Consider the following 13,946-nt stretch of genomic DNA (forward strand, 5'->3'; position numbering starts at 1 on the left):
TCTAGACACTGCTATCGGACTGAGGTTTATGTTCATATCTTCCTTCCTTCCTGAATTACCTTAAACTCCTCATTTACCATTTTCCTCCTAACCACTCTGTTTTCTTCATCTGAACTATATTCTTCTAAACTTCTCTTACTATTTAGGTTACCAATCTCTCTATCATCTTTCGAAACTTTTTCCTTCCCTCTACCCCTTCCTCTACCTACCGTAGTCCATTCGTCAAAATCCATATCATCTTCATCACCACCCCATCTACCTTTGTGGTCATCCCAATCCAGTCACACTCCAGTTTATGCCAACCGCCAAAATAACAAAACCCTTTGTAAAGTTGTTTCAAAAACTCTCGCTCAAAAAGTCATCTGACTGGGCTTGTCAGCAGTGCCACGCAGAGTTCTTCTTCTTCTTCTTCTTCTTGGTATTTATTGGCGGTTGGCAACAAACTTACAGTAGCATTACCGCCACTTACCAGTATGGAGTGTGGTTCGAGATGGTCTATAAACTTTCACTTTCTACCTATTCCCTCCATTAACTCCTGATTAAACATACCCCCACACATACACACCTGCTTATATTATCCAACTTGCTTATAGCTTTATATACCCCTCTTTGATATTCTTTACACATTCACACCCAACTTGCTCTACTCATATCCTATGAAATAGCTTTGTTTTTTTAAGATACCGAATAATTATTTGAATATGTCTACTCCCGAAATCTCTCCTCAAAAATTCTATTAAATTAAACCTTTCTACACACTCTCTCAGCATGCATCTTCTCTCTTCTTCATACTTACAACACTCTAAAATAACATGCTCTATTCAATAGAGCATGTTATTTTAAACAATAGAGTCTATTGTTTCAGACTTCTCACAATAATCACACTTTCCAGTTTTATGCTTCTGTATTTTAAAAAGTGAATAATTAAGCCCTGTATGACCGAACCTTAACCTTGTTATTATTCTTTCCTCCTTCCTATTCCTTCTTCCTATTCTTTTCTGTCCTACAGCCGCCTGAATTTTATAAAACCACCTTCCTGTTAACCCTTTATCCCACCTTCTCTGCCATATTTTCATCAGCTCTTCTTTGACTTTACTTTTCCCTTCCGATTTACTCATCTTAACTGTAAAACTAATAGGATTATGTATTGCCTTCTTTGCCGTTATATCAGCCTTCTCGTTTCCTACTATCCCTATATGTGCTGGAACCCACACAAATGTAACTACTAATCCCAAATGTTGTATTCTAAATAGATTATGATATATTTCTAATAAAATGTCCATCCTACTGTCCGTATTATTATATTTTATGCTTAGCAAAGCTGAGCTTGAATCGGAGCAAATTATTGCTTGCAAAGGCTTTACTTCCTCAATCCATTGTAAAGCCAAAAGTATTGTTAACATTTCTCCTGTATAAATTGATAGCCCGTCTGTGATTCTCTTCCCAATATACACTTTGAAATCTGGAATTGTACATGCTATTCCTATTTTTCCGTCGATTTTTGAAGCATCTGTATAAATTTGGACATCCATCCATCCATCCATCCATTTTCTGTTCACCCTTGTCCCTAATGGGGTCGGGAGGGTTGCTGGTGCCCACCTCCAGCTACGTTCCAGGCGAGAGGCGGGGTTCACCCTGGACAGGTCGCCAGTCTGTCGCAGAGCAACACAGAGACATACAGGACAAACAACCATGCACACTCACACCTAGGGAGAATTTAGAGAGAGATCAATTAACCTAACAGTCATGTTTTCGGACTGTGGGAGGAAGCCGGAGAACCCGGAGAGAACCCACGCATGCACAGGGAGAACATGCAAACTCCATGCAGAAAGACCCCGGCCGGGAATCGAACCCAGGACCTTCTTGCTGCAAGGCAACAGTGCTACCAACTGCGCCACTGTGCAGCCCTTAAATTTGGACATGTCTATAGTAATTATTTAAATGTGATTGCACTGCATACCTTTCTACAACATTTGACTTATCTTGTTTTTTTACCAATATTGATAAATCAACTATAGCTTCTGGTAAAATCCACGGTGGTATAACTGATATTGGATCTGTTTGACTAATTTCCAGAGTGTCCACTTTAAGTTCCTTTACTTCCTTTTCAATTTTCCATCCATAACTCTTCATCTCTTTCTTTTCCTTTTCCCAAGATGATTTTAAAATTTCCCGAGTTGGATGTCCACATTTATTGCCCATCAAATTTCTCTATATCTATAATAACCTTTTGTATTTTTTTAACTATAAACTCTATATTCTTCCCTCTTTTCCAAATAGCTCCATCATCTGCAAAGAGTGAACAGCCCATGTCCTTTCCAATATTTTCAAATATGTCATTTATCATAACAGAAAACAATAATGGACTAATAATACTTCCCTGTGGCGTACCATTTTCCACTACATATTTATCTGAAACAACCTCACCTATTCTTACCTGTAATTTTCTGTTTGTTAAAAAGTCTTTAATCCATTCATATATCTTTCCTTTAATCCCCAATTTGTATAATTTAATTAATAAACCCTCTACCCACATCATATCATATGCTTTTTCAATATCGAAAAACACAGCCACTACACTTTCCTTGTTTACTTGAGCTCTTCTGATTTCATGCTCAAGACATAATGTTGCATCATTAGTGCTCCTCCCTTTCCGAAAACCACTTTGATAATTAGAAATAAATCCCTTTTTATTTAAATAATACACTAACCTATTATTAATCATTTTTTCCATTATTTTGCATAAGTTTGAAGTTAATGCTATTGGCCTGTAACTATCTGTTTTTGAATGATCTTTTCCTGGTTTAGCTATTGGTACAATTATAGATTCCTTCCATAACTCTGGTAATTTCCCCGCCTCCCAGATTTTATTAAATAATTTCAATATTATCATTTTTGACTTATCACTTAGTTGATTTATCATTCTATACCAAATTTTATCTTTACCTGGCGCTGTATTTTTGGTCTTTTTAAGCACTCCGTTTAATTCCACTTTGGTAAACTCCACATTCAAAAAATTATTTGTATCTTCCTCATTCTCCATTAAATTTTTATACTTAAGAACAGTATTTTCTCTTCCCTTTCTTCCCTCTTCGCTAATGTTATTTGTACTATGTATCTTACTAAAAACTCTTGCCAATACCTCAGCTTTTTCCTCATCCCTAATTATATCTACATCCTCAATTTTTAATACAGGATAATCAAACTCTTTTTTAATTCCATTCATTTTTTTAATTACTTTCCAAATCTTCTCAATTTTTGTATCTCTTCCTATTGTACTACAAAAATTTCTCCAATAATCTCTCTTAGCTTTTTTAATAATCTTCCTTACTACTGCTTGCTTCCTTTTATAATCAATTAAGTTCAAATATATTGGGTTACGTTTTAATACCTTTAAGGCTTTATTTCTTAATTTAATTGCTTCCTTACACTCACTTGTCCACCATGGCACCTTTTTCTTATCATTAATACTCCCTGACTTTTTAATAGAATTCTCTGCAGCTTCCATTATTATCTCTGTAATACTTGTATTTACTTCATTTATATGCATATTAAAATCTACCTTATCTAAATACATTTCACTCACATATCTAAACTTACTCCAATCAGCCTTATTAAAGTCAAATCTTTCCCCTCTATTTTTATATTTATTTCCAATTATTCCTATATAATTGGATATATATAATCTATACAAATGTTAGATCTATATCTGATTCCTTCCCCGTTTTAACATTGATTCTTGTACCCCTTCTCTCATTAATACATACCAAATTTTTCATTAGGCCCGAGCAGCAAAGCGCTGCGAAGGCCTATTGTATCTGTACTGTTTCTTATTACGATTCTGCCCCCCCAAAGAGGCGCCTTTTTGGGGGCTTTATCATATTCAAAAACTCACCAAACTTGGCGCGACTAGAAAATTTAAAAATTTTGAATTTTAAGGTTGTCGCAAAAATCGCAAAAAAAATTGCTCAACGGTGGCAACTAGCAATTTTCTGTTGACACAATGGTATGAACGTCCTTTATCGTAGAGACATGAAATTTGGTACACTTGTAGAGCTCACCAAAAGACTCAGAACTTACATTTAATGTTATAAGCCAACTATCACAGGAAGTCGGCCATTTTGTATTGAAAGTCCATTTTTGACCTCGATTTTGACGTTTACAGCCTTCGTATTTGATCGAACTCCTCCTAGGGATTTCGATTGATCGGCTTCAAACTTGGTCAGTCTGATCATAAGGCATGTTTGATTTAAAGTTATCAAATTGGTGAGTTTTGGAGCATGTTGAAGGGGGGTTAGCAGGGGTCAAAGTTCACCTACTCGCCATGAAACACGAAACTCTTATATTTCCTATACAAAAACACATAAAGGGACCAAATTTTCAGTGTTTGATCGTCATCGGGTGGCCTACAATACACTATGGTCAAATGATGACATCACTTAGGCCACGCCCCCTGAGAACAGGAAGTGTAATGTTTTACTGTGAACGGTCGCTATCTTAGCCCTTTGACCTAATCAACATGAAACTGTGTCCAGAGACAGAAGACATGTTGGTGTGTTGAGGATTCCAACCCCGACCTGCTTTGACATAGCAGGTGGGTGTGGCGGCGCGGCGAAGTGACCTGTAACGCTGTTGCCATACGTTTGGCTCTGAATTTCACAATTTCAGGCCCAGCTGCTCCAAACTCACTAGGATGGATCCTTATCCACCCACCGACAGGAATTCATAACAAAATTTGGTGGGCGTGGCCTAATTTCTCTATAGGGCCCCCTAGAGTATATTAAATGAACAGCCCCAAGCCATGCTTTATCCTAGAATTACGAAACTTGGTACATATGTGTATCTTGTCAGGACGTACAAAAAAGTCTATTAGAGCCATGGTCGAAACCCAACAGGAAGTCGGCCATTTTGTATTGAAGGTCCATTTTGGACCTCGATTTTGACGTTTACAGCCTTCGTATTTGATCGAACTCCTCCTAGGGATTTCGATTGATTGGCTTCAAACTCGGTCAGTCTGATCATAAGGCATGTCTGATTTAAAGTTATCAAATTGGTGACTGTATGAGCTTGCTGAAGGGGGGTTACCAGGGGTCAAAGTTCACCTACTCGCCATGAAACACGAAACTCTTATATATCCTGCACAGAAACTCACAGAGTCACCAAACCTTCAGTTATTGATCATCATTAGGTGTCCTAAAATACCCTGTGGTGAAATTATGACATCGCTTAGGCCACGCCCCCTGAGAACAGGAAGTGTCATGTTTCACTGTGAACGGTCGCTATCTTAGCCCTTTGACCTAATCAACATGAAACTGTGTCCAGAGACAGAAGACATGTTGGTGTGTTGTGGATTCAAGCCCTGACCGGCTGCGATGAAGCAGCTGGGTGTGGCGGCGTGGCGAAGTGACTTGTAACGCCGATGCCATACGTTTGCTTCTAGATTCCACATGTTTCGACCGAGCTGCACCAAACTTGGCCTGAGTGATACTGGTGGGATGCCCGTCGATCCTACGTCATCGTATTATGACGTCATCTAAGCCCCGCCCCCTCAGAACAGGAAGTGCCGTTTTTTTCCTTGGAAAGCTCCATTTATGGCTCTCTTGACCTAATCAAGGTGATTCTGTGTTGGATGACAGATAGGAAGTTGGTCTCGCTTGCTTTAAAGTGCCAAGAGTTTTCAATGGCGGCAACGCCGTTCGTATACGTTTGCCTCTACATTCCACATATTTTGACCGAGCTGCATCAAACTTGGCCTGAGTGATCCTGGTGGGATGCCCGTCGATCATACGTCATCATATTATGACGTCATCTAAGCCCCGCCCCCTCAGAACAGGAAGTGCCGTTTTTTTGCTTGGAAAGCTCTGTTTATGGCTCTTTAGACCTAATCAAGATGATTCGGATGATAAACTCTGTCAATGCTTGCTGCTGGCTGAACCATGTGGGCGTGGCCAAATGGCGAATATCAGTCCCTCGCCATATTCATACGTTTGGCTCTAATTCACACATGGATCATCCGATTGGCGCCAAACTGGATATGTATGACCTTTGTTCACCTCTAAAGAGCCCAGCGGGTTTGAGATGTAATTTGACTCCACTGCGCCCCCTAAGTTAATACATCGGCTCTGTCTCCTCGATGCATAGACCGATCTGCACCAGATTTTTTGACAGTCGTCTGGGAGCGCCGCCGAACGCATTCACGCATGTCGCCCGGTGGATGGGCGGGGAAAATGCGCGACAGCTTCTGCGGCGGCTGGCGGGCGGCGGTGCTGGAAACTGCGGCAGAGCTTCTGCGGTGGCGAGCGGGCTGCGGCTCTGGAAAACGTGCGAGAGCTTCTGCGGTGGCTGGAACCCCCGCGGTGGCCAATAGGCCGGAGTGACGCTTGCTGCGAGGGCCACCCGAGGCTGCTTGCAGCTTTAATTTCTATTACTTCTTCTATAATTTGCCCATTTTTATCATTACTATTACCCCACAGTGTACTTTTTGCATTGAAATCCCCACACCAGATTACTCTCCCCTCTAAATACTCTAATAATTCCACCATTATTTCAGCCATTAACGATTTACATGGATTATAGAAATTTATTATTTTAAATTTACCTCCCTGCTCCCATGTTTCAATTATTATGAATTCTAGTTCTTTCCCTTTTCCTAAGACCCGATATTGTATCCCTCGTTTTATAAATATTCCGCAGCCACCTCCTCCTCCCTCTTCTCGATCTCTTCTTATACTAACATAGCCCCTAATCACAAAATCTAATGTTGGCTTTAACCAAGTTTCCTGCACACATATTATATCTGGTTGGACTTCAAGCTCGTCAATATAACCTTTAAATTCCTGTCCATTAGCTATCAGGCTCCTAGCGTTCCATTGAAGTATTAGCATAAACTACTTTCACCTGTTGCTCCCGACTTCTTCTCCACCTCTAACTTTTTATTTATTTCTTCCCATGTTCCTTCCTTAAACCCCAAGAATTTTTCGGCTCCTTTCACTGTTATTTTAATCTTCTCGGTTTTGTTCTTAGCTTGATCAGTACAGTTGATAACATATGCTATGAATAAAACTAGATTTTCCACTGAGTAAGTGATCTTAACTTCAGGTATTATTTTAGTTTGCTGTTTTGTTTGGCTTCTCATTTGCTCAATCCCTTTTTTTTCCTGTTCCCTCACACTTTTTACAGCTTCTGCATAGCTAATATTTTTAGTTGTTTTTATCTGCACAACTTCTTTAGCCCTCTTCCTAACCTCGCATCCTCCGTACGTGACCCTATGATTTCCCCCACAATTACAACATTTCTCTTCTACATTTTCCTTACATTCTTCAAATTTATGGTCTTCCCCACATTTTGGACATCTCTGCTTTCCTTTACATACTGCCGCAATGTGCCCGTACCTTTGGCATTTATAGCACCGAAGTGGTGGTGGTGTATAATGTCTGACTTGGAAGCTTATATATCCTATTTTTGTGTTCATTGGCAGCTCTTTTTCCTCAAACTCCACCAGAACTGACATACTCCCCACTCTCTCACCATCCACAGTTCTTGACAGCCTTTTCATATTGAACACCTTTGCTCCGACTACATTTTTCTTAAGTCTTTCTAGATCCTCATCTAGTGGGATCCCATATATCACTCCTCTAGTTTTTTTATTTTCTCCCAACATTTTTTTCTCCAGCACCGCTCTTTTACATATGTTTTCCACATTGAACGCCTTACTCTTTTGTTCTATATCTTTACATTCTATCAAAAGACTTCCGTCTCTCAAGATCTTCACCATTTCAACGTCTCCTATTTTCTTTTTAATTTCCCTTGACACCCCAATTGGGCTGAATTTTTCCTGACCTTCCTCACTCTTAAATTTCAGAATTACTTTAAATTTCTCATCCTCAACTTTTCTCCTAACTACCCTCTCTTCCTCCGAACTGCTTTCTTCAAAATCCCTTTTACTTCCTTGACCATCTCTAATTCCCTTACCGTCACCTACTTTGAATCTTCCTCGTCCTCTTCCTCTCCCTCTTTTCCACGCAGAGTTACACCTATATTCCAGTTTTATTCGCTGGGAAAATGAATAATCAGCTTGAGGTGACTCTGCTGCACTCTAGTGGCGAGAAGCCGTAATGTTGGCTGGTAACAATCGGAAGGCATTATGGGAGATGTAGTTTGGAGTCAATTCGTGCTCAAAACCTCTTTTAAGTCAATCAATGGGGCTGTAAAATGGTGGTGGGGGGAGAGGGCCACATAAAATGACGTAGCGGGCCACATGTGGCCCGCGGGCCTTGAGTTTGACACATGTGATGTAGGCGGACCGACCTGCAAATCACTCACTCTGTCAGACAGATGTTCAGTCAACACCCACCGCTGTTTTGATGACACAGATGTTGTTGGAGCTTCAGTGCTTTTATGTTGTCAATTTACATTGTCCGATTGCTGTGCAGAATGACCAGAAGCCCACTGATTAATGAGTTTTTTTCACTTAGAAAGTGTATTATTCAGCAGAAGTCCATGACTGTTGGTAAAGTCACACCTTTGGCAGGTGAAGCTGAGGAACAGCCAACCAGTACATGTTTGTCTTTCCACTGTTATCAGACAGAGATGTTCCACAGACTGCTTTCTTTCTATGTTCTTATTAAATCAGATAAGCATTTCAAATGTTAATGAGTTACTCAATGAGTCAGTGAGGTCTGAATATTATTGATCTTAAGCACAAATTCTGTGTGTCACCTTCAGACAGAGTAAATTTCAGGGTCAGCCTCATGGTGTCGTGATCCTTCGGTTGTTTGGACTTGTAGTTTGTAATTGTTCTCTTTTGAAGTCTTTAGTCTTTGCTTTTACTTATATCTTTGTTCAGTTATTCTTACTGTTTGTGTGTAGTTGATCAGTATTTATTTCTGTTACCATTCTGATGGCAATAGGGCTGTTTCACAAAAGTAGGATTACAAAATCCAGGATAAGAAATAAATGCTGGGTTTGATATAGCACCATCAGTTCATCCTGGCTTTAACCATTTCACAAAGACCAAACTGTTAGGAGTTGTGATTGTTACATAATTGATCTGGTGGTATAGATAAACTTCTGGAGGCAACCTCAGCAACCACACACGAATGACAACAGAGAGAAACAGAAAAATCAGGAAAGAAGAATAAATTAGAGAAATAGAAGGGTACAGCCAACTGTCAGGGCTAACAGGTTATTTATGTTATAATGCTAGAAAAATTATATAGATTCCATGGAGAAAATGATCCAGTTGTATCTAAAGTTTGATCTGACCTCTGTTGAATCATATTCAGTGATTGAGCCATCAGACTTTTAATTTAGAAAAAAATGAAATCAAATGAAACTGAGCTGATCTACAGTATGAGCACTCAAGCCCGATGGAAGGTCAGATGGAAATCAGATCAGTCAGGTTGGGAGATGTCAGGATTTGGCCCGTTGTTTGTAATATCATATCCTCTCGGTTATTATATCTTAGTTCCTGCATCATGTGGTGGACAGGACTCAGCAACCTTATGTGTCTTGTTGAAAGTTGTAATGACCTAAGCTGCTGGTGATAGTGGCAACACAGCTTACTTACATCTATTTTGCACATGTAAACGGAGGCTTGTCGAGGCATGCACTCACTTTATACAGCTGGATAGTTCTGGGTCCTCTGCAGTTTTCTGGACTTAAAGGAGTGGCATGTTATAATAGGAAATCCACATAGTTTTTGTACATAAGTGCTCCTGTCTTTTAAAATGGATAATATAATTGTTAAATTGGGAATTCACATAATTCATGTCAGACTGATAAGTAGACTGTTTAATTAATGGTGAGATACATGACATTGATTTACTTAATAATAATATGAAATCTTAACATAGAATAACTGTAACTTGTACAATAACAGTCATGTTTTTGCAAGTTTGCAGTTTCTCCATGTGTATACAGCTCTGTGGCTCTACCAGTTTCCTCTTGGCTACTTCTCTGATTATTTTCCCACTGGATTCTGTTAGGGGTGTCAGAGTAAAGACACCACACTTTCATATTTTCATTGGTATGAGTACCTCATACCAATTTCCTTCCACTGTAACAGTAAACTATTTCTCTGATGTTTCAAAACAATGTAGTCACTTATTTGCCTTTAATAAGTTAACTCGGTTTTTATGGTTATTCAAGATGAGCTTTTTGTAAAAGCTGAATGATAGGAACAGTTATTTATGAGAAAAATGAACAGAGTGATCTCATAATGTCAGTCAGTGTATGGCTGAGTCTCCAGTATCTGCAAAAGAAGACGTTTTCCTTTGCCAGGAGACATGGCTAGCTTTTATAGACATTTTAGAAACTTCTGAAATATTGAATATATGACCTAAGCGTTTGCATTTATTTATCTTTGCTGCTGCTGTGCAGAACCTCTGCATGCTCAGTAGCAGAAAAAAGGCAAAGAATGGTCTAATCTATAGTGCCCTCTTCTTGTTTTTGAAGCCACTTGTGTGGCCGACTTAATATTTTCTGACTACTAGCCTGAGATGATGGATTGCCTGATGTTTTAATGTGGGCTCCAGAAGTAACTGTATCTCCTCAAGACCTGCAGTCACCAAGCTGTTGCACAAAAATAGTAGTCTAAAAATATTCTGTTTGTGTGGCAGAGATTACAGTAGCCCAGTTTAGCTGGAGTAAGTTTTGGAACAACAAGGTTCTCAAAGTGTATGAGTAATGAAACAACAATAATTTCCTTTGATCAAAACAAAAAGTTGTTGGTGGGCAGTGTTTATATTTTTAAAGAGGTGAAATTAAAGTAGTATAAAACAACATTGAAATGTGTTTAAGAATGTGAGACAAGTTCCTAAACTTGTCACGGTGGGTCGGCCTCATTTCAGGCAGTAGATTAACTCTTTCACTATTTACAGGGCCAATAAGCAAACAAAAGAATAAGTAGTAAATGGTGATGTCGATTTTCTGCGCTGTCCCCCCAGCTGAGGAAGTGAAGGAAGCTGTTCAGTTCACGTTTCTAAATATTGAATTAATATCAACAGCCTCCTCATTCAGATTGGCTTTTCTCTCTTCACAGTGGAGGATGGTTGTTTAATAAGGGATGTGCTTCTTTGTCTGGGAGTCAGGTGGCGGGAGGTAATGGGAACACTGGAAGCAGAGTAGACGCATAGTGAGTAGCAGAGTAACTTACAATGAATATGTTAATGAATGGAGCTCTTAATGATGGAGATGTGTCTACCAGGGGGCAGTGATTGGTGTCCAGGTTTTGAATTCTTGTGTGGTTGTGGACTCTGGAGTTGTGAAGCTGAGAGCAGGGAATCCATGGAGTGGTCTAGTGGAGGTTTCTGGAAAGTATACCGTTGGAGGGCGGACACATTACTGCACAGACATGGAGGAAGAAGAGCGAGACATTACCAGTCATGGGACCTGATCCAGAGAACTTCATTGAGTCTGGAGAGCACGAGGAGAAACAAAGCACAGGGAGCAGAATCCGGAACACTGCTGAGAACACCATATATTGTTAAGACTCAGGCACTGGAGGACTATCCACTTACTCCTTTGGTTGATTGGTAGATGATGTGCAGGTGTTTGTGTAATGATCAGCACCTGCACATCATCTGTGCAGCAACAGGAAGTTTCTGTTACTGGAGTCCGTGACACCAACTCCCTAGCTTCAAATGGTGGAGAAACTGTGGAAGTGGATGACTAAATGGAAACCCTACACAGAACCCAAACCCCAGCTTCCTAATATTATTATTGCTGTCGTTGTTTGTGTTGTTGTTGTCAGTAGGAGTAGCAGTAATAGTAACACTTATTTCGGATGGTATTTAAAAATATGAAACATGAAACACTGCGCTTAGAGGTCTATCTATTCAGCTGGTCCGAGTGAAAAAAAAAACAACTTTTGTATATTTCAAATATACTTACAAACATACTTACATTTGTGTAAGTACAATTTAAGGATACTAAGTTTTAAGTATACTACATATAAATATAAACAAAGTATACTAACAGTATGCTTTTATCAATTTTGACATTATAACTTTGAACCAAATTATACCAAAATACACTTTTAAGAAATATATTAAATAAAAGTATACTTTAAGTGAACAAAATATGTATTTGCTCAAGTGTACCAATGGAACGATATGCTTTTAAAGATATTTTGTGTATATTTTAATATGCTCAAAATATAATATTTTAAAATGAACTTAACACTTACTTTAAAAGTAAACTATTAAATATACTGAAATTTCAATATGATTTACATTACATCTAAGTGTATTCTTTAGGCTAATGAAGTATGCCTTTTTAATAATCTTTACTATTTTGTTAAAATGGCAAAGAATAAAAAAATAATTCTTACAGTGGAACTTGATATAATGTTGTTTAACAAAGTAGTAAATAATGTGTTCATGCCTCAAAACATCAAACATTGACAGTTTAGTGACAGCCATGAAGCTGGGGAGGATAAGAAGTGCTCTTCAAATTCACCATTTTTACTCACATAATATTGCCTTAAAAGTGGAGATAGCCTTGATAATAGTAGTTTTGGTAAATTCAAGCTGGTAACCTCCTAGTCCAAGTTAGACGACAACACAACTGGAAAAGAACTGGATAGAAATGAAATGTGGATCACCAAAGGAGACCATAGGGACGAAGGCTGCTAACGTGTTGCTAGCTGGTGGTAAGTTTGCTTCAAAATGCCAATTATCTTTGTTTAATTATAAACAGTGCAGTACATATATAAACAAACTTACATTGGTTTCAGAAGTAGTTATTTTATCAATTTTATTGTGAGTTTTATGATTATTATTGTAACAATCATTCAACTTCATGTTATAACTGAAGAAACTGCATGGAGGCTCTATGTGTTGTGACTTAATATAGTTTTCTTCATAAACTTAACCTGGTTTTAATTAAGCTCAATATGCCAAAGAGACTTTGATATTGATGTTATTATTGTTTTTATCTTCAACATATTTTTCCAGTCTGAGCAAAAGAAAAGAAAAGAGGAAGCCAGGGATCAGGTATTAGAAAACCTAAAGACTTTCCTATCTCAGAAGAGGCTCTTGCTCCACCAGGTCACCACACCAGTTCTGAGGATGAACCTCCACATCATCTTCATAGTGTAAGGTGTTTTTTTTTTATTTTTTTTTTTTACACTGAGTAGTTGACTACATTTTTAACAGCAAAAACTGGTGTGTTTCCAACACTAAGTGCTTAATAAACATGATTTGATTTTAAAGTAATTGGACAGAATGTATTCCCCTTGTTAATCTACCATTTCTCTTCCATACATTTTATCTGTCCATTTTATCTGTCCATCACAGGTCACCAATCTGTGACCTGTGCTGGAGATGGGCAACTAACCCATTTACACCAGCAGAAACTATAGAAGAAAAATACTAAATTTTGACAAAAAAATGCTAAAATAATATCAAAAAGGTTCAAATGCAATAGAAATGAGTGTATCTCATCTCTAGAGTCTAGAACAGTTTCACACTGATTTGGAGTCAATAGGACACATGACTTGGAAGCTATTGAAGAAATAAAAATATACTTTTTAATATTACAATTATTAAAGATATTGAGTATGACTTAAAAATTCACTAGAGAACAGTGCCTCTCGTGTAACAGCATGAATTTTTGTCAGCTGATCACTAGGCAGGATATCTATTTACATTTGTTTCTTAGCAGTGTTTGGTTCGGAAGTTTGTTGACAGTCCCTAAGGGAACCTCCGAGCGCTTGAGGAGGGAGCGGTAGAGAACGGATGGCCGAAATTAGCGTTCATAAATGGGATCAACCTTGAGCTAGGCGCCGCTCACTCCGTGGATATTGGAATATCCAATATCCAACTTGAAAACAACTTCGCTGCGGTAGTTTTAACGGTAAAAACCTGCACAAATGGAGCACTAAGCAGTCCACTCTGGTTTGTTTTGGAGCAAGACGAGGGGATGGTGAACTCTGGTGAACTCAG

General features: G+C 38.6%; 1 long non-coding RNA gene across 1 annotated transcript; it reads right to left on the reverse strand.

Moving 5' to 3' along the window:
* Positions 1–4,437: 4,437 nt before the first annotated feature.
* Positions 4,438–5,420, reverse strand: LOC114157538 (uncharacterized). Its single transcript, XR_003598181.1, has 2 exons — positions 5,365–5,420; positions 4,438–4,577 (listed from the first exon to the last, which is right to left on the reverse strand). It is a non-coding gene; the product is annotated as an uncharacterized LOC114157538 (long non-coding RNA).
* Positions 5,421–13,946: the final 8,526 nt, after the last annotated feature.

Source organism: Xiphophorus couchianus, chromosome 14 (assembly GCF_001444195.1).
Source record: "Xiphophorus couchianus chromosome 14, X_couchianus-1.0, whole genome shotgun sequence".
NCBI classification, from domain to species: domain Eukaryota; kingdom Metazoa; phylum Chordata; class Actinopteri; order Cyprinodontiformes; family Poeciliidae; genus Xiphophorus; species Xiphophorus couchianus.